Source organism: Brienomyrus brachyistius, unplaced genomic scaffold (genome assembly GCF_023856365.1).
Source record: "Brienomyrus brachyistius isolate T26 unplaced genomic scaffold, BBRACH_0.4 scaffold102, whole genome shotgun sequence".
Taxonomy (NCBI): domain Eukaryota; kingdom Metazoa; phylum Chordata; class Actinopteri; order Osteoglossiformes; family Mormyridae; genus Brienomyrus; species Brienomyrus brachyistius.
Window position 1 is genome coordinate 2856 of NW_026042377.1, and position 22617 is coordinate 25472.

The 22617-nt window shown below is 40.2% G+C and overlaps 1 long non-coding RNA gene across 1 annotated transcript; it reads right to left on the reverse strand.

Annotated features, from left to right (window-relative positions):
* Nucleotides 1–4117: 4117 nt before the first annotated feature.
* LOC125727568 (uncharacterized) lies at nucleotides 4118–6237 on the reverse strand. Its single transcript, XR_007388798.1, has 4 exons — nucleotides 5945–6237; nucleotides 5734–5797; nucleotides 4904–4982; nucleotides 4118–4495 (listed from the first exon to the last, which is right to left on the reverse strand). It is a non-coding gene; the product is annotated as an uncharacterized LOC125727568 (long non-coding RNA).
* Nucleotides 6238–22617: the final 16380 nt, after the last annotated feature.

The following is a 22617-nucleotide window of genomic DNA, read 5'->3' on the forward strand; positions in this document are numbered from 1 at the left end:
GTTTTCAGTCATGGTATTAACTCTTTGAAGTGGCACCAACCAGAGATCCTAATTGCTCAGAATGATGAAACCATCATTTTAGGCTAAAGGCGCTAAAATGCTAAAAATCGTCCCCTTATTATCAGAAAATGATGACATCTCATTGAGTTGCAGTGCTTCATGCCATCCTGACTCCCCTGCTCTGCTTGTTATACCTCCCACCCCGGCTGGTGAAGTGGTTTTGGGGGGGGGGGGGGTGAAAATAGCAGCATGGTGCAAAAATCTACTGATGGAAGCCCAGGCAGGATCACAGGCCCTCGTCGTCTACCGCATGGCCCGTTTAGCTGAAATACGAGCAGAAGGAAGGCTTTGCTTCATTAGCACGGAAAACGCATGTGTGATAAAGTGGCCGCGGCTCGGGACAAAGGGAGTGGAGTGGACATTAGCATGTAAATAGCCGCGCACCAGTCTGCTGTTGGATGACAAAGAACTCTTGGGAATGCTGTTATTCCCAACAATGGGGCAGAAACACGTCGGATTTAAGTGCTTTCTTTCCACAGTTCTGCTCTCCCATTCCCTAATATCACACCTTGTGGTTTCCACAGCAATAGCCAGGCTCCCAAAAGCTATAAAATAGAAAGCATAATATTTAAAATAGCTGTGTAATACCTCATAAATACAAATTATATCTGCTGGAGTTTTTTCCTGGCCACAAAGGTGGAAAGTTACAGCATCCGACGGCCTACCTTTTTGGGCGTTAGTGGCCGAGTCAAATCGAGTTGCCTGACTGTGGTGTGGGGAGGGCCGTGCGTTTCTGCTGCCAGAGCGTGCCACGCATTCCCCCTTTGCCGTTTTGCGATTTCCCCCGAGTGCTCTAAAACCACCCGCGTGATTTAAAACACGCTACCACCCTCCAAATGAGCTGGTGATGCTAACGGAAAGGGCAGGCTAGCACGCCCACGGCCGTGCTAGAAGCGGCGAGCCGCGGATCCCAAAAACTGAGGCAAGTTGAGTTTCCGGTAAATGACTCCCCCCTTAGATTTCCATCCCGTATCTGCGCAGAACGCTCGGATCTTTCCATCTGGCTCGGGGAGCCGGATAGCACCGGAGAGTCCCTGTCTGATAATGAGGCGTGTTCTGGCCCATGCCAGGGCTCCCCTGGCAGTGCTCATAATTTGGAATTCAGATCCAATCTAAAGGTTTAGAGGTATGAGGGCCTTGTTTTTCAGGGTTTGTGGATGTGAGAGCATGTACTTGTGTTTGGCCCGAGTATGTGTGTGTGTGAACCCCAGTGTAGAGCAGGGAAGGATTCTACATCACTTCCTGAAATGGTTTATTTGCCAATGATTTCCTAGCAAAATACTGTATTTACCGTAATCATTTACTTTATTAATTTCTATATAGTAAAATTATTTTTCCATCATTATTTTATTACTCCGTAAAACCATAATAAGTAAAAGCAGTAGCCTCCATTCCTTTCAGGGAATAAGCATGATCCACCACAATACTGCCGCACCCCCCACATCCCCCCTCCCCAAAAAAAATGTCTTAAAAATTAAGTATAAAAGGAAAAAAAAATCTTTTTTATCAACTTTCCAAGCATTGTGTTTGCACTCTAACTAACAGTGGGTTTCACTGACGCACCATATGGTGCAGAGATAATCTGGTCCTTCCTGCTGATTGGGAGAAGGCTAACTTCTGTAATTAGATCAGATTATAAGGACCCTAAGGGAACAGAATTGGGGGCTGCCTTCTGGCCTATGAACTGTAAGGCGGAGGGCAGTGGTTCAGCTCTGAGAGACTCGAGCGTTTGAGGTCAGAAGGTCTGAAGTGGGAGCTGTGGGTCTTGCAGCCATGCAGAATGCGAGGTGGTTTGAAGACCTTTTTCTGATGAGACCCAGTGCATGATGTAATGTTTACCTCACAGTGGGTAATTTTATCGGCTCGCTTGTTATCCTCGGATACACCAAGCATAAAGAGAGCAGCTCGTCGGATTCACCGTGACTCGTGGTTCATCATTTGGAGACAACAGAATTAAAATTTAAAAACAAATCAGTTTCAAAAACAAAAGTTTATTTACTGCTTTGCAAATATACTTCCACCCTGTACCAGCACTCTTTTTGTTATTTTTTGGCATCTATAGTAACTAATTGGCTTGTTGACTTGTAAGTATTTTGCTTCCTAAGACTCACTTATTAGGAGGATTCACAAGTCCCCGGTAATTTCTGTAGAAAAACAAGCTGGAAACAATTTGATTGATTTATTCAAGCACTGTGTCTATGTGTTGGGTACTGGATGCAGAGCTAGTCTTACCTTTTCAGTGCCTTAGGCAAAGCTTTACTCTGAGAGCACCCATACCAAGGAAATAGACGGCTGGATGCAGTCCTGACAGGATGTTGCTCTTTTTTTAGCCACATGCTTGTTGTCCAGTGATAAGGTTCCCAGGCTGTGCTTAAATATATTTTTAACAATATCTCTGTGATTATGAGTCAAGGTAAGAAGCACTATAGGTATGACAAGAGAAGATGTAATTTAATCTGCACTGCTGCAATAACCCGGTCAAGGCCACAGACTGTTATGGTTGATCATGCAAAGATGAAGGAAAGCAGTCTTACCAGTGTTGGGTCAAGGCTCATGACAACACAGGAGCCTGAAGATGTGTCCGTCATGGAGATGGTCTGGTACAACCTTCATATGAAATGCTATAGGTCTGAATGTATTTTTCATAAATTTTGTATTTGTTAACAAATCTGTCCCATGAAGAAACATAATATGCACTGATTTTTATAAAACTCCCTTATATGTTATTATATTTAGACCTCCGGCCAACTGTTATCCAGGAGCTCAACTATAGTGTTTAGTAGAAATTGCTGTATTTAAGTGGATGTAAGCCCTGTGAGTTCGTAAGGTTATTTTTCCATGTGTCTAAAATGTTTTTATGTAGCAAAAAATGGACTAAGTGCATTTGCAGTCTGTAGTGTGTGTGCATGAGTGTGTGTGTGTGTGTGTGTGCGTGCATATGTGAGCACCTATAGTCAATTCAAGAATTATTGACACCCTTTATGAAAATCAGTAAAAATTAATTGATAAAATAAAAATAAGCATAACAATATGCATTCAAATGTTCTGCTAAAGTATTTGAGGAAGCCCTATAACACAACATAAATTTTACCAAATTTTTCAAACATTTTATTGGCTAGTACTTTTTTTTTTTTTGTAAAAAATATAGATATAATTTCTTAAAGCATCCCCTGGGGTGGATAGCTGAGCCTCTTCCTGTAAGATGTGACAAGCTGAGTGTGTTTTTGGAGGTGGGGGTCTTGCAGCACTTCTCCAGGCTGGACATTCCATTATTTCTGATATTCTTAAGTAAAGGTCTGATACAACCTTCATATGAAATGCTATAGGTTTGAATGTATATTTCATAAATGTAGTATTTGGTAACGCCGCTGCTCTGGAGCCGAACTCCTTTAAGATGGACTGAGGCAAAATGGAAAACTATCCTGTAGTTTGAGGAATCAAAATTCCAAACTCAAATCATAGACGCTCCATCCTCCGCTTGGCAAAGGCACTATTAATGCTGAACGATATATCTATACAGGTTTTGGAGTAACATATGCTGTCCTCCTCTTTTTCAGAGAAGGCATTTTAGATTTCAGAAAGACAATGCCAAACCACATTCTGCGTGTATTAAATACCTTGGCTCTGTAGTCCGGGTACTAGACTGGCATGCTTGCTGTCCAGACCTGTCACCCACTGAAAACATTTAGTGCATCATGAAATGAAAAATACGACAAAGGAGAGCCTGAACTGTTGAGCAGTTGAGATCCTATGTCAGGCAAGAATGGAACATTTTACTTTCAAAACTCCAGCAACTGGTCTCCTCAGTTCCCAAACTATAGATAGAGTTTTGTTAAAAGAAGAGGTGATGCAACACCGTGGTAAACACTCCCCTGTACCAACTATTTTGAAATGTGTTGCTGGCATGAAATTCAAATTGAGCATATATTTGTCATACTGTAAAACAATAACATTTCAATTAAATTATGGGTTTTTCATGATTTGCAAATTGTTGCATTCTGTTTTTATTTACATTTTACACAGTCATCCCAACGTTTTTGGAAATGGGGTTGTATATAACCATTGAAAAACCTAAGCTTTGCGGTCCTTCAATCATTTTTTTAATATATTTTCATGAATATCTGGGGTCATTGTCTTACTGATCTATGGCCAAGTGTTAACATTCTGGCAGGAGAAACTGAGCTTTCGGACATATAGCAGCAGCCAATCAGCCCCAGTGCATCGATGATCCAGCAGTATAATTCACTGTGGTGCTTTTCCTTGCTTGATGCCATTTTTGATGTCAAACATGCCGATTGTGTGCATGCCTGAAGAGTTCAGACACTGCAAATTGTGGGTTGTGTTCAGTAAGGTCATCTTTTGTGTAGCCTCCCGAAGAGGTTGCTGCAACCTTTCCGAGGGATACAGGATCTGAGGAAGGACCGCAGAACAGTTCCTGGAGATCAATTGAAAAGAGTAGAATTTCTTAACAAAGCCCACTTTGTTCCACTTTGTTTTACTATGTTTTTTTTTTTAACTGTACCACTATCTTCCTGAAAAATTATTTTGTTAAAAGAAATATAGGCAACTTCCCCAAACACAAAAGTAGGACATTTCAATCATGTGTGTGTTATTGCACAATTATTTTTCGAATTTTTATGGAGGGTATGAATAACTTTTGAGCTGACTACGTGTATATTGAATCACCTACTGTATAAACAACATCACAAGTGCACCTTACAACATCCACATGTACCTTAGCGGAAAACCTCTTCATTCCTCATAGCCAACAAAAAGCTACATTTAAGCGCAGAATATTTTGAATACATTTCATCTTCATGTTTAATAAAACCAAACTTTTCACCGAATGCTGTCAGCTCAGTCACGCAGATCTCCTCACAAAGGGCATTCAGTAGTCAATAACTTGCCAGAGCATCACGTTTCTGAAAGGAAAACCGCAGTAGCTGGGAGAGCACGACAAATTACTTACATACTAAAGCTATATTTAATCCCAACAACAAAGCTACCCAATGAGCCACCGTATTGCCCTATAATGTCATATAAATTATGCAGCTGAATTTTATGTACATATGTGAAAAATTACTTGTATAATAGAATAATAATGATAAAAATAACAATAATCAAATAATAATAATCAAATTACCTGCATGACTCATTTATGTAGCTGGATATTAAACTAGAGTAATTCTGGACATAGATCATCTCAAACATATAACAATAGATGCTAGGCTTTGCTAGGGCTGTGTTCCCTCTGGTAACACAAGAACACTGGACCAACACTGGTCCACTATTCCACTGGACCAATAAAGGCATGTCCACTATTCCTCTGGACCAATAAAGGCATGTCCACTATTCCACTGGACCAGTAAAGGCATGTCCACTATTCCATTTGCTTAGTTTACTTGTTCATAATGTAATACCTGATATGACTTAATGTGGCATTACTTGAAAATGCATACATATGCTTACCTCACAATCAGCTGTAGATATTATATTTTGTTAACATTTATTTCATTTACATTTGCATCTTTTATTTAATACAGCTTCTGTTCTACAGTAAGCGTTCAGTTAGATCAAAACTTCACTTATCCTTCACAAAAAATGGCATCAGGAAGCTAGTGTTAAGTGACTAGACAGGAAGAAACCCAACAAATACAGTTGTCTTTCACTTACTTTCTCCTGAGTGTCTGCGGACATACCTCTAACCTTAAATGTATTTATTGTCCCCATGACAGCTCTACAAGAGGAATAAAACAATGCCAATTATTATGACAACTAGGGACAATAGGCTTGAAGAAGGTTTATGTTTCTCCCCATTAAGTCATCAGCCATTAGATGTTCTCGTATCTCGTCTTGCTGCTCCATCATAGTCAGCGATGCTCACTGTTTACACAAGAGCAGCGCTCCTCATCACGGCACTGCATATCAGCTGTACTTCAGCCCTGGACCACCGTACAGCTGCTGTCACCTGCAGAATAGTCCTCCATCTGCATGTTACTACTCTTTGGCATTATGATAAACAGATACCATTGTCTTTGGGCTCAAGCTGCTTTATGTTGCTGTCTTGCTACTTGAACATATGTCATTTGGAAGTGGCCCGCTAATTAGGAAAGCCCATTGTGGCAAACTTTGCTGTCCTTCCTATTATCCCAACAGGAGATCTTTCAGGACTTCTGATGGGTTTAGCTCTGCGTCGTTAAGATTTATCAGATCTCTTTCACATCCTCTGCCGAAGGCACGTCCTCCACCAAAGGAGCTGGTGAAGGGATATTGATTAGGGGGGTGTGTTTAGGGAGTTGGCTATACTATCTTTTACCTTCTGTCTCTGATGAACAGGGTCAAAATCCGAACTGGAGGAAGATATGTGTCCCCCGGTGTCAATAGGCACTTCGCCCCAGGGACCTGGCATGCACAAAAGTTTGATGCCTTGGTTGCCGGTTCTCTTTCTACTTTCTCTTGATTCTATTACAGTCGTTTTAATTTACTCTATCAGACTGAGTCTCCTTTAGCAGGGACATCCAATGAGAGCGTGTACAAATGCAATTAGCGTACCGACAGCTGCAGCATATAACTGCTAATTAGATCATTAAATAAGACCAGACGCAGAATAAATGTGGCATTTTTTTAGTCCCCATCCCCCCCCCAACCATAGCAAACAGGCACAAAATGCAACAAAACTGGGCTGCGGCCTCAGGGAGTCTTAAGCCCTTAACTTCAAGAACTTTGCAAAGCAGAGAGACCCCGCCAGTGCTGACTGGCCGTCTTTAGGGAATTCTTCTGCCATCTGATGTGTGTTGGTTTAGAAGACTATTCATTTCATAAACTGAAGTCTTATAAGTTCACAAATAAATAGCATAAAATGCAAACTTATAAACTTTCTGAATACGTAGCCCATGGAATGATAATGCAAAAATGTGCAATTATACTATAGGTAGCCTGCTTACATTTACCAACAGTAAAATATTTATTTGCTGTTTAACAGAATATTAAATCCAGAGCGAGTTCCTTGTTTCACATATTAATAAAGACAAATTGTATTTGTTATGTATATAAACAATTTCAATTCCTTAATAAAAAAGTTGTGTAACTTATCCAAAAGCAAATTCATATTTTAGTATGAATGATTTTAATATGAATTAAAACTATAAATTCTATTGAAATATAAAGAATTGTTATTTCCATCACTGCATTTCTCTACTAAGATGTTCCCTAGACAACCAATTAACCACTATAAGAAACCAGTTTTTTACAAGAGAAAACACTTTAAAAATTGCAATGAACAATATTATTCAAAAGCCTGCTGCAAACTCTCCAGCGGATACCAATCCAAAGATGATCTTTGCTCACTCTAAAAAATCCTCTATGTAAGAAATACATTTTCCATCTGGATGTAAAACACCATGTCTTAGTATATTATATGACATATAACAATTTATATTCAAATTGTTCACTCATTGGTAAAAGAAATGTACACTTAACAGTGTGATGAAACACGACACCGAGGCAGGAAAAGCATCACTGATTGTAAATACCTGATTGCTAGCACCAAACTTCATCAGTCATAAGCCAGACAATACGACCGCAGCTGGACCGCGGACTGGTTGTAGGTGTGGATGTCATGCAGGAATTAGCAAAGCACGACTCTCATTATCATGACCCTCATCACAAGGCCTGGCTGAATTCTGAGCGCCTGCACTGTAGAGTATTAACTTGTAATCTAATCCTCACATTCTCGCCGTTGTTTCCTGATGTGGCCCTTGATCTTTTCAGCAGGACTGTTATGCTGTTAATGTTAAGCAAATGGAAACAGCACTGAGCTTAGACAGAAAGAAGAAACTATCAGCAGCAAGAACTAGGTAAGAATATAGCTAATTCGTGTTTGCAGTCTAGATGTAGTAGATGACAACTATAGATAGAGAACTATAGAGCAGGGTTCCCCAAATACAGTCCTGGAGGGCCAGAATTCAACAGTTTGCCGATTTCCTTGCTCAGATACACCTACCCAACCTGGTAAATAGCTGTTTGACCAGGGAAATCTACAAACTGTGTTGGGTTCTGGCCCTCCAGGACTGTAATTGGGGAACCCTGCCTTAGAGTACATGCTTAAGTCTATGATGAAGAAGTGCCTTCTAATGTCTAAGACTAACTAAGCAATTTAATTTCTTTACTTTTCTTGTTACCTCGATATTGACCTATTTGTTTTGAATTAGGGAGATGAATCTCATTTTATGCTCCGAATTAAAGTTTAATGAATGTACAATTTTGTTTCATATTACATCTATTCTTTTTAATAGGATTGTTAGGCTGTCAAAAATTATGTTATAATCATGTGTCCCATTACTGTATTATTAATTCAATTTATTGAGCAAAGTCTTTTGTAAGATGTGTATATATGTATTGATGCAGACCTAAATATGACTGAGTGATTTAATCAGTTGATGTATTTATGATATTTATGAAAATAAACCATTGACCCATGTCAAAGGCACACAAAACGTGATGTAACAGTAAAAACCAAGTTTCATTCAACTGTTCATTCAACTGTGCAAGTGACTATTGGTCTATGTTTTAACCAAACACACAAAACTAATTAGGAAAATGTTGGCAAGGTTATGTAAAAGTTACTTTATTTTTTATATAAATTCAAAGCCTTTTACACACAAAGACGATACCAATGTTGGCTGTTGGAACAAAGAAAAAAAGAGCTGAGATACTCTATGCATTAAAAGTAAATCTTATTTTTCATAATTTATGAAACCCAGATTAACAACTAAATGGGCGATTTTAATTGACAAATAATTGTGTAAGTTACTGCAAAATGACACTGGGCTAAATCACATAGCTACAACTGGTCAAGCAGTCACACAGACAAATCTTTGCTAATTATTCTGGGAAATATCTACTGTTTACTAAGTCGTTTCAGGTCTTTCTCAACAACACACGGTCTGCCACAGTAATCTGCCTGCCAATGGATCTTTACCAATTCCAAGCAACTTTCTCTGCCTTCAGTCAGGCAGAGTGCACAGTCTAGTGTTAGTCTAGAGATATATTTGCTTCACAGAAGTGAATACAAATGCATTAAATTCATTCATCCATTCAAATGAGTAACATACCTTATATAAAAGAAGTTGAAGCACAATATGTTTCCATACACAGATTGAAAGATATGTTGCTTAGGTGAACTGATGTTTCCAAATTGCCCTTAGTGTGTGATTGTGCCCTAGAAAAAAAAGGAATCGGTATCCTAGATACGCATTCGGAACTCCGATGTCAGATGATTTGCAGGTGCACTCATGCACAAAAGAAATGCTGTTAAAAAAACATGTCAATTGCCTGTTCCCTGAGAACATTATTGTCACAGCCACAGTCAAACTCTTAAGTGTAAAATACTGCTTATTGGCTAGCTATTGAAATGTCTATGATTCATTAGATAATTCATTCCACATCTAGCATTATTTTCTTCAGATAAATTAGCTCATTATTCAGTCAAATGCATATGAATAAAAGTCATTCCCTGTCTGGAATATTCTTATTTACTGGATGAGATGATGTTTGGATTGAAACTTTTGTTTTTTTTTGCCTTTTCTTTATTCCACTTTGCATACGTTTGCATGATATATATATATACATATATATATATGTGTGTGTGTGTGTGTGTGTATGTATGTGTGTGTGTACACATTGCTAGACATATATATTTTTTGTTTGTATATTTATATCAAATGCATATGCATGCATAGAAGCTTCCAGTTGTTTGCCAGGTGTAGAAATTTGCTGACTGAAGAAAGCTTAAAATGTATTCTTTTTCCGTAGTACAATAAGAGCGCCTATATTGCATGGAGCACAGCTTACAGACTTCAGCATTCCTTTGCAAGCCTGCAGTCCCTCTCAAAGTCATATCCTAAAAAATGTGACTTTAATGGGAAAGTGTGGAGCGCCGCTTCTCACCTGTCATCTTCCATTAGGAGGCGTGGCGGCTGACCTTGGGGCTTTCTCGATTAGGGCAGGGCTTTATTTTACCCTGATAATGTCGCTGTGAAATTGGGCCTGTGCAGAGCGCAGATTCTCATTACACCTCTCCAAATTAATTTGCAAGGTTGATTCTGCCCATTCATGCATACCTCGCATAGCACACACTCCAGCCGAATCCGGAAAACAATACATCTGAAAATGCTGTTCTGTACGTGTGGGGGTCTAGGAAAGTTCGTTCTGGGGGGTTGGGGTAGTACTGGAGATTGAGAGGATGTTGACTTTAATATGGCAACTTTGGTGCTGTTCTTGATGTTATTTCTCAAGGGCTGATTTGAATAAGTTATAAATCAATATATAATAATCCTGTAAAAATCCTTCTCACACGACAGACTGTTCTATTAATCATTCAGCACCGCTCCCCAGGATCAGTGTAGCCCTATCTGTATATCATATGGGGATGTGTGAGTGTAAGAAATGTGGGTGATATGTGCTTAACCACTGTTAGGTGATCGTCGTGCCATTTGCTGCCTTCCGGATGTAGGGAGGAGTAGCTTGGTGATGCACACATCTTGCAGTCTCACCCAACAGTCAGTATCCAGCCACAATACAAAACTAGAAGCTTAAACAATGGCAAATGAGTGCTGTGTTGCTTCTATTCGCCGACGAGAGCAAACACAGCTAAGGTGGTCGGCGATGCACGCTGGCTTGTGTTCATTTATACGTCAGATGGGATCTTCAGAGAGAGGCTGGGAAAACCAGGTTTAGCCATGTCAGTCATACGGAATCAGAAATCGGAAATCTCTGCATGCGAAAAAAAAAGGCAAAGAATTAAACCAGTGGATCAAGGAGTAGCAAGCAATTGATTCATGTGTGCATCAAGATCCCCTTTCACTAACATTCCTTAAATCATACCATCAAAATGCTCTTTTATTACTCCACATTTATCATGTCCTTCTCGGTACCACTCCTGCCATTTTGCCTGCTGTAACAATATTAATGAAGAGCACATAGGAAGAAAAAAAATACTTGTGCGCTGCCACAATTTTTATGGCTTTGTCAAAATAATAACAATGCGTCACTCTTGTGACAAGGTATTACTATCAATCAACTGTTTTCCTGGTGGAGAAGCCAGTGCGTTTAGATGGTTATTATTCCATATATTGAATTTTACATGCAGGTTGATTCTGGTCTCCATGGCGGCCAAGTGTGGATCACACACAGTGCCCAATTACAAAGAGTGGAGGAAACAAAAGACCAAGAAACAATAACCAGCACACATCAAGACACACGCATACACACAAACATCTATTAGGATAGATAAAGCAAGACAGAACTGGAGACAAAACCTAAGGCAAAATCATTACGTTTCTTTTTTGCTGGTATAGCTATGAGCTGGAAGAGAAGAATCATCAGAAACAGTACAAATACAGAAGATGTAGGGCGATGTAGCCATGCATTGTAGTTCACTGGAGACACTGGAGATTTTACCATAAATGTCTGTGACTGTACAAGTGTTTTCTGGTTCTGGTCCTGAAAAACTAACATAAATGTCTACCTACCGTTGAAGTTCACTCACAAAATGCTTAAACCCAAAACTTTGCAATCCAGACAAAATCAGGACAATCTGACTACCGCTGCCATTATTAGAACATAGTTATTGCACATTATTTCGTTTAACGGACTATGAATAAGCCGATGATGTCTAATGATACAAATATTTTATTTTAAATTCCTTGAGTAATACCTCGAGTGAGCAAACGAAGAATTTCTGAGATGGCAATGTTGTTCAGAAATGTTACAACTAACCCAAGTAAAGCTTTTAGAGTAACAGAAGGTTCTTCTTGTGTTTTCTATACCGCTGTTTAGTAGTAATTGCTTCTAAAGATGAAACAAGAAGTGGCATTCAGTAAGAGCATTGTAAAATGTCACCCAGGAAGCCACACGAAGCTGAATAGGACAATCAAGACCCTAACAACCCAGCCAGAGGTCGCTTGGCCTCCAGGACACATAGTGTTCTCTCTGTGGGACATAAAAAGAAGGGAACGAAGGTAGTGTGCTGTTAGGGTCAGAGACTAAGTATTGTTAGTGACCCTCGGTCACCATCTAACCCCGGTCCTTCCTGCAGAGTCAGAGTTTGGCCTGGAAATTCTGTGCATTTCGCCTTTCAAAAGTGGAAGCAAGTCACTGTAACCTTGCTGTTCTTAAATTGTAACTGCTGTTGAAATAATTCCGCTTTGCATTCATGCATTCAAATGAACATTGTCCTATGAGGAATTAATCAAGGAAGTCATTAGCACATAGACGTAATATAGAGCAGCAAAATGACTTGCAGAGTTTCTGTTTATTTTTTTTTGCATGTGCTTGCTGGCTGGCTGCACACTCACTTTATAGGATCAAGCCTTGCATGGAGACTGTACTAATGTTCATTCATCTGTCCCCCACCACCCAAAACCCCCAACCCCCCACACCGACCCCATCTAACACACCTCCCCAGCAGCCTCCCCTCCCACATACTTTCCTGGAGCCTGTTCAAACAGACAATTGTGTGAAGTAAATAAATTACACTCGGCTCTTTTGGTCTTTTCTGACCAGCAGGCAGCATTTTGAGCAGCTGCCCAGGATAATAGACCCAGACTGTGTTAGTATACAAAGGAGTGGAGCTCGGTGCAGGCAGATACCTTACCGGGACCTTCTAGGCCTCTGAGCTCTTCTGCCTCTGTTGCTCTGTAGCTCCCAGGAAAATCCCTCCCTTTTGTTGCGGCCTTCCCCTCTCTTGTTCTCCTTAAAGCTTGCAAGGTACAGATTGCTGGCTTTTATAACCTAAACTCTAATAAGCAGTGTAAAGAATGGTCAGCTATGGTAATGAAGACAGTCCTGTCAGATGCGCCTGGGGGGAGGCGATGGAGTTTACGCCAGAAGAGTGAGTTCTTGTGCCATACTGAGGCAAAGGTATCTTCTAAACTAGAGGTATCTATCTAAACTAAGTAACTACATTTCTCTGCAGGTTTCTGATGTGTGTAGGTCTCCAGCTGCTTCAGATACACCGCTAATAACTCACAGGATGAAAAGGAAAAGTCACACGTGATAAATATTTAATACATCTAAAATATAATAGATTTCAGTTGTGGTTTATTTAGGGTAGCAAATTATTGTACTTATGTTCATGACAATGTTTTTTAAAGTCATTTTTGGCCACAAATGGCTAGTCCCACAGTGCTGTGTTCAGGAGATTCAGGGAGGATCTGGGACTGAACAAGCAGCAGCATCTGGCCCGGGTTAGGGGAACATCTAACCGGATCAGGTACTGAACAAGTAGCAGCATCTGGCCCGGGTTAGGGGAACATCTAACCGGATCAGGTACTGAACAAGTAGCAGCGTCTGGCCCGGGTTGGGGGAACAGCTAGCCAGATCTGGTACTGAATATGCAGCACCATCTGGTCCGGGTTAGTGGAACGTCAAACCGAATCAGGTACTGAAGAAGCAGCAGCGTCTGGCTTGGTTAGGGTAACAGCTATCCGGATCAGCCTTGTTGTCAGAGCACTAGGAAAGGCCTAAGATCTAGACAAGATCAGAAGCCAGTGGGGTTATACACATTCTGAGCTTTGGACATATAATGAAACACAAAAATATGTTAATGCCACGTGCCTTAAAAATGAGGAAGAATGTAATCGACAATTAGCGTAATTTTCCCTTTAACCTGTGTTTGATGTGTTACTGCAAAAATGCATTTGATTTTGTTTCTATAACCCATGAGTGTAATTGCCTACTAAATATTTCACCCGTCCATCTCCAAGGTGGCCTATTATGGTATTAATACACTGACTGCGGAGTCATTTTCACAGCCCCCAAAATTACCATGATTATATTATGAAACACTAAAGGGGAAATACGAAGCAGTTCATTGTGCTATATGGGGAGTGCAATAATGCAATAATGGAACAAAAGGGAATGCATCAAAATAATGCATAAAAGCACAAGAGGCTTATTTCAAAAGGCCAACACTGTCACTGTCATGCCAGAGCAGAAGCACTGGCGCACTTGTTGTTATGCTGTAAACTAAATGTTTGTTATTAATTATGGATCCGTGACAAAGACAGATGGAACCAGGCATTGTTTCTGTTTACATGTAATTGACATTTAACTGTCTGTGAGAGAGTGGGTCACGCACCACTCTGCCTTTGAGGTTTGGAGATATTTGGCAAGCCATAGCAACAAATGACCTCTAAACATAACTGAATGGTTTTGATATGCTTTTAATTGCTATCGAGCCATTCGTTTAGGTCAAAAGCTATATTTTTTAAGAATCCAGTCAAATACTACAATCCAACAGTAATGTTGCAGTGAATTTTTTTTTTCTTGGATTCACATCAGTCAGTATTTTCTTATTATTTATTATGATTATTGTTGTCACTGTTTTGTGAAATAATAATGCAAATCATTTTATTAATACATGTAATGATTCGATAAGTAGTTATTGTTCTGTATTCACCCTGTTTCCATCTTCTACCTCATCATGTTTTCTTGTGTCGCTTTTGCTTTTTATTCACTAAAGCAGACCATCAAACTAAAACACTGTTTGCCATGTGTAGGAAATCTTTTAATAAAACATCGGATTAGTAGTCTGACACTCTCATTTATTATAAATTAAATTCCGTAATAGATTAATATGAACTGTCGCTCAAATACGTTGATGGATTATTTCAACTTCCATCTTTGCGATTCACAGGGTAATGAAAATTTCTCATACAAAAATTAAACAACGCCTATCCCCCCCCCCCCACCCCCACCCCCGTTGCTCTGGATTACTAGGCCTGCGTCTGTTTTTTTGCCTTCTGTCACGTTTCCTTCCACATTGTGGTCAGTCAAACAGGAAAAAGCCCGTTCGGTTTGCACCGGATTCCAAGTGTGTTTATTTTTTAGCTGTTCCGTAGTTTCCGCTTTGCCAGCTCAGATCACAGTGAAAATACCTGACAGATTTTGCCCGCTTGGCTTTGAATACTAAGTACCACTGTGGATCTTTCCCATTTTTCACAGTACTGCCATCCCCTTAAATGCACATACAAATTCCCCCACACAATCTGTTACACGCTGCTTCCTTCCTTTATATATACATAAAAAAAAAGCAAGCGAGTTGTCACTACGAACCATTCTTCCACATTTATATAGTATTATAGCACTCTAAGCCTGGTAAGAATAGGGTACATTAGGACCAGAACAAGAATGTTAAACTGGAAAAAAATATATTCTTTAATGCACATTTCGATAAGCATTGGTAACCATAAACCATAGACAATAATAGCAGTTCTCCTATTTCAAACAAATGTTATTTGCGGATTTATTTAATAATCCGATAAAAATATTCATAAAGATGTATATTTTGGTCACATTGTTTTCTGGATTGTACTTCAATAATCTAGTATGTTTACACACACACACACACACACACATGTAAAAATGCTCCCGAAGTGCGGTAAAACCTGAAACTTCCTTACTTTCGGGGACACTTCTTTAGGTCCCTATTTGTGTAACCTCAATTTTATAAAAAATCTGTGAATGCAATCAAAAAAGTAAAAATGTCAAAAGTCTTGTATTTTGTTTGGTTACTTTTGGTTAAGGTTAGGGCTGGGTAGGGGTTATATATATATGAGGCAAGTTTTAAGAGGGGATGCATGCAGTGTCCTGAAGGAGCAACTCTGGGTTAATGTGTAGAGTTCCGTGCTTAGTCGCCTGGAGGCCCCACAAAGACTGCAGCAGGTGCAGGCCTGGCCTTTGTCTCTGGCCTAATGGTTTGTTTTCTCGACTTGTAGGAACAGGAAAACTTTCTTTCTGCTGCCTGAGGGAGAAAAGATGACTTCCCTGCATTCTTTCAACGGCATATGGCCCCTCTGCCAGTGGACGGCAGACGGCAGGTGCTGCGCACAGGCACGTATGCGTGCACACAAGGGGACACACGCACGCACACACACGCATGCAGACGCGCATGTGAGCCTTCCCTCAAGCACCTGACTCACCCCTCCCTACACTAAAGTCTGGGCCTTTTTTGAGCGTCTGTGTTCTGTATTTGCTGCAGTGCATCTGCCTAGCAGGTATGCGCACTAAACAGCTGCTCGCTTGTCGGAGTTGCGTAGACGGGGTTTTTTTCCCCTTCCTCTTCCTGGAGAGAAAATCCCATTTACACTCACTTCAGCTCCCAGTAAAATGCCATCAATTGCTCTTTAATGTGCCAGGTTTACTTTCACATGAGTGTAAAGAGACCCCACTGTAGACCACTACTGTCCTGTTATAACACACACTGCTATATTGATCTTAATTTAACATTTGTAATGTCCATGATACAATAAAAATGACAGTGTATTTCTAATCCCTGTTTACAATGAACAAACATTCATTTGATATAAGTAAACACTAAAGGCTGGATACCTTTCCAATAAGACAAGGCCTGTGTGTTACATTTCAGGAAACCCTGTAAGATATCCAGAGCTGGATAGTTCAGGTCCAGAAAGTAAAATTCCAGGCCAAGATTAGTTTCAATCAACCAGTTGAGTACTCTGTGATTGTGCCTCTTTATATTCAACTGGCTGGTTGAAATAAAATCTTGGTCGGGATTTTTGCTTTCTGGACTTGGACTATCCACCTCTGAAACTGAATGTGAGGAAACTCACAATGAAGCTAGAAATAATGTTTATTAGGCTGGACCATCGACTATTTGTTTCATTTCAGTGACGAGCACGAAAAGCTGTGTCCAGCCTACCAGTAGTGCATTACCTTGTGTTTCCTTCTGCTCACATCCTGCCAGCTGCACCAGGTACACTGGGTGTGCATTAGCCCAAGCTGAGCCAGAGCTACCGGGGAACACAGCATTTTACATCTTAGGGACGGAAAGGTTTTGAAATGAATAGATATTAGAGATGGATATTCTAGAAAGTAAACGCTAGACCATGATTTTGTGTCAAACAAGCAGCTGAGTATAGAGAGTCACTGCCACAGAGTCCTCAATTGGTTGGTTGAAACAAATCTTGGCCTGGATTTTAAAGTTTTGGACCCGAAATGTCCACCTCTGGCAGAGATCCTTTTTGTTCTGGTTCCATTTAGCACAGTATGGAATTCTTGGCCAGATAAAAGGTGCGTCGAGCATGACCTACATGCATCACCACTCTTAGAGGCTTTGACGTGCTGGATCTCTGCACCTAACTCCAATTAATGGCATCCCTAATGGGTCACTCCCTACTTGAGGGGGCACACATAATGTAGAATTATGCTCTTACTTATGTATTAATTAACCGCAAACTATCTCATAGTTACATACTGTTCTCATGTTCATTCGTCATTAATGAATTGCGATACATCTTTTATCCCAAGCAATTATTATATTTGTTACTACATCGGTTAATTCAACAATCGGCTGTGAACTACTGAAGGAACAAATAATGAATAACACATGTGAAATACTAATCACATGTTTGTTCATCGTTAATGAGTCGAGAAGCATCTTTTATCCCAAGCAGTTACAATATTTATCTCTTAATTCTGTAAATCTTTGAGAACTACTGAAGGAACCACTGAACAAACTACTAAAGAAATATTGAATGAACAAGTAATAAATAACACAAGTGAATTACTGATCTCATGTTTGTTTATCATCAATAAATCGTGATGCATCTTTTATCCTAAGTAGCTAATATCTTTGTTCATGATCTGTACTTTAGTAGTAACTGAGGTAACACTAACTATTTGTGCCACGGAAAGTAAAGTGTTGCCATTTAAGGAATGAAAACCAAACACTCACCTCACCTGAAAGCAGGAGATGTGCAGGGCTCCATAGAAGTGGCAAGGACTTGGTGCTGCTGTTTGCTAACCTCAAAGGTTGGCCTTCAGTGTCACTCACTGTCAGCTGCACGAAACTCAGATATTGACACACATGTCCTGAATAGCAATGACCCATAATGCATGTATTCCATTTTTTTACAAGGCATTTTGTTTTTTAAAAGCCGGGGAGAAAATTGAGCACTTTGTAGCAACAAAACTCCAGCAGCTGTTGGTAATCACCCTCTATATACTGATGGTAATGTGTAGTTATCACTGCTGGGTTAGGGTGCTGTGGTTGGGAAAGGGGCGGGGGGGGGGGGGGGGGGGGTTGTGGAATACGATGAGCGGCATAGAAAACACCATTAAGAGAAAATGATAGCTCTGTCTCTGAAACTCCATTACAGAAGAAACACTTTAAAGAGTGTACCCGCTTTATTACCGGGTGCCATGAATTATTCATGACCCAGTGCTGGTTTTTTTTTTTTTGAACCTTCTGTTTAAACTGGAAGGCAGCCAGTTGGAATGGGGTACTGAGAGGAAGACAGCCATGTGCTGCGGACCGGCACTGCGCGACAGCCTGGCAGGGAGTACTCTGGGCGAGGGGGGGGGGGGGGGATTCTGGGGGTCGAGCACGAGCACAGCTCACGTCCCGAGGGTGGGGCGAGGGCGGCCATACGCTGGGAGAGGCTGGGTGGATCGGGGCAGGCAGGGTGACGTCGCGGCACTGATTGGTATCATGGCTGCTTCAGTTACTCATCAGCTGTCGCCGTTAAGGTCTTAAAGCGCAGGCCGCTCGGGGAGGCGGGAGTCCTCTGCTCTGCTCGCATGTGCTGCATCCTTTATTTAATTGTTCTTTTAGATCATGCATATAGGGGAATCTTTATCATTTTGCCATTGCAACTGTATTTCAGCTGCTTAGCTTTTAGCCAAAGTACTTTGATATAATATGAGGAAATGTTCTCAAGAGTGTTTTGTTTAACCTTTTGAGGTAATTCATTCATAAACCAACGATGCGCTCTTTTTTAAAAAAAAATTTAAAGCTTCCTGTATTTCCAAGTGACACACGGACAGGCTCAACGTTAAAATACCGTAGTTTCCACTCTTAACAAACCAGAATTAACAGACAGGTTAGACACAGCTCCTATGTCCATGTGCATTCTCAGCGCGAGACTCCATGCAGTCCACTCCACATTGCTCTATACCATAATGTGATTTGCATACAGATGTCTCCCAAAAATCCCCCCTCTGATCAGATGCAGGGAGGGTCCCTGCTCCATGGTAATAGGGGCATGTGTGGCCACCCCAAAATCTGTAACCATCAGTCTATGGTAAGTGAAGTTTTGAACCTCTACAAGCCCAGGTGGCACTACAATTGCCATTGAAGTTTGGGGCACTCATAGTTTTTTGCAATCACACCTCTTTCCCCCTCGCCTATTTATCTTTTCTCTCAATTTTTTTTTTTTATTTTTTTATTTTTTGCGTTTTACTTTACAGTTCATAATGCAAAGAAAATGAGGAGGAACACATGGTGGGAGAATAAGCGAGAATGGTAACTCAGTGGCCCACAGTGGAGGAGGTAGGATCAGTGTTTGCCCGGTTTCCTGCTGAGAGACATACAGGGGTGGCTGAGCTGTTGGACGGAGACTGGAAAGTGAGAAACGTCTAATAATGATGAAAGAGCGGGACTGTGCGCGGGACAAAATGGGGAGGGCCGAGAAGACACCTCTGATTCAGCTTATGCACCAGATCCATACATCCCTCTGCTTTTCCCTTGTATCCTGTTTTTTTTTACCCTTTTACTTCTTGGAACAAGGCGGCTATGCTGTGGGACATCTGCTAAGCTAATTTTCCAGGAATTAGAAGCTCAAACAGATTTTTGAGACACCCTGTGACTCTTGCTTAGTTCTATTAAGTTTTCAAAAGGAGTTTGCCTGACACATCCATGCACCATTTTGGGGCCTAAAATTAAGCCTCTGAGTGCATTAAAAAAAAAAAATTTACTCTTGAAAGTATTTGTAAGTCTGGCACAATAATATGAAAGAAAAATACTTTTCCAAAATTATGGAATACTTCAAAACTAATACAGTTCCACAACTAATTAGTATCTGGTTTTTATCATATCCACTAGAGCTGGATACAGCTACATGCTATGTAAATATCAGTTTATGTGTCATGTGATCTTTAACCTTGAAAAGAAGGAAGAAATGGCTGTGGCCACTAGCTTGTGACAGCTGGGCAAAGAAGCTCAGGCCTCTTCTTCATACACAAAGCCCATTAATAATGCCTCTTACTCAGTGGCCCCCACAGCCCCAAATTGCAGTAAGCTCCACCCAAAAGTGTGGTGGCTTTTGTCATTGTAATCAGGCCTTGTTTGTGGAGTGATGCCTGTATTTACCACTGGTCATGCCTTGTATTTACCCAGCCTGCTACTGCAGAGCTGCCTGTATGTTTGAATGAGGCAGGATTTCTGAGGGGGGGGGGGGGGGGAGAGCACAGGAGGTGTGTGGGGAGGAACAAGGGATAAGCCAAGCTGCATTCCGGCAAGGTCCAGCAATTGGGCAGATAGAGACTGGATTCCTTTTGGCAGGATTGGGCCAACAGGACTGTGGATCTTTAAACAAGGAACTGATGATGAAGCTTATGAATCCTGGCACTTAGACCTGTCTGGTTTCTGTTTGTACAAAATACTGTTGTACAAAATACCAGACCATACACTGGGACAAATTGGCAGTACATACAGCTCCTACAATACCTTACTCTACTCCCAAGACCATCAACAGTACCAGGAACGGCTACAATAATGCATTGCCTGCACTGCCCACCTTAAATGCTCTTCGAACTTTTGCTCTTGCCGCCTAATTTGTATGATTCCTTGCGTTCATAATTGCTGGTCATTTAATGTAAATCCCAATCATGTTTAATATTCATTTTATGAAGGCTGTAATGAAGCATTCCTGGACATTTTTATTGTCTTCCATTGCTTGAGAAAAGTACTCCCATCTACTTTTGCTTGAAGTGTGTTTTCACTTATGTTTTACATGTTTTACATTTTAGACCTATGTAGGAAGTGTAGAACTTTGGGAATCTGAGTGGAAACAGTGTTAGAGAGCCCTTTTTGGGGTGATTTTAAAGTTATTTGGTTAACAAATCTTCTTCACCGCTGCCCAGTGAGACCACCAAGTGCCAGGGATTCCCAGATAAATCCTCCCAGAGATATTAGGAAGGTCAGCAATATTATAAACTTAGAGCTGTTCAATATGAACACACAGTGACAGAAAATTTAATAAGCGGTGAATTCATTACTTGTTCCCTTTTTACCATAGCAACAAGCACAAGGTCTTGAGACATCACAGCAGAACCATAATTGTTCACTGGGCCCTCTGTTATGGCAGCACCCATTGCTAACTTATTTAACTAAGGCTAACTAGGGTACTACAGACAAACATAATTACCTGTGGTTTTATTAGGTACTAATAAAGATAGAACCTTCGAACTAGAAACAAACCATTTCAGCTTGGTTTATTTTCCTTTTGTGGGAATGTTGTGAAACTTTTGTGGGAATGTTATATTGGGAATTCAGTGAAATGTTGTTTTTATGATACCTTGCTCTTGGAATATAAGAGTTTTATATGCATTATCTAGCAGATTCCCAATCAGATCAGTTTAAACTGCAACCCATAATAGGTGGGACAAATAACTGGAACTATACTTTTCTTAAGCATATGTGTTTATTCTTGAAAAATCAAGTGCTTCAGATATACATAATTTTCTGTTTCTATTATGCATTTCCTACGCAAAAATAAATATTGGATGTGTTTTTCAAGTCAATTTATGTGATGATGATGAGAACAACAACAATAACAATAATATAATACAATAATATTCATTAATAAATGATAGTAGTATAAGTAGTAGTAGTAATTTATAGCGATGCACCTATAATTTACGGCTGTATTAGTGTCTCAAATCATTTTTCTGGATGTTGAGTAACAAAGTCGTAAAACTTACTTTATTGACAAATGGCTGCAAGTATATAATAACTTCAAGGTTATTGAGGTGGAGAAGGCAGTGTCTGCTCTGTTTTTGAAAATAAATTATGAAACATGTAACTTTGATATAACTCATTACACATTTGTTGCTGTCATTTAAAAGTATGCTTTATATATATATATATATATATATATATATATAGCTGCTAGTTAAGATGGCAGCTTCATCAAGTTCCATCGGTTGCGTTGCACAAGACAAAACCGTGCAATTACCCAGCTACACCAAGTGTAATGTAATTCCTAGTAAGCAGTACTATCCATCTGTCGGTCTAGGAGTCAAACTCGACTTGAAGAGACATGATAATAAATTATATAATTTTAGGTGTGTGTGTGTATGTGTGTATATTATTTATTGCATTATTGTGTTGTTTTTAGTGTTAATATTTGCAACAGTACAAAGTTTTTAGAAGAAAGAAAGAAAGAAAGAAAGAAAGAAAGAAAGAAAGAAAGAAAGAAAGAAAGAAAGAAAGAAAGAACACTGATATTAATTAAGGTATAACATAAAACTGCCAGACAGTCAAGAAACAAACAAGTTTGACCGGCTGTTGCCTCGGGTAAGATAACTCCAATCTTTTGTATTCGCGTTAAAAGACCATTGTTGATGAAAACTGTGAGAGTCCGTTGCCCTGATTGGCTATGCAGATTGGTTGTGCACAGATACAATTACTCGACAGCGCTTGTGATTGGCTGGTTCCTGGGAAGCCGCTCGGCTCCGCGGCATTCGGGTTCC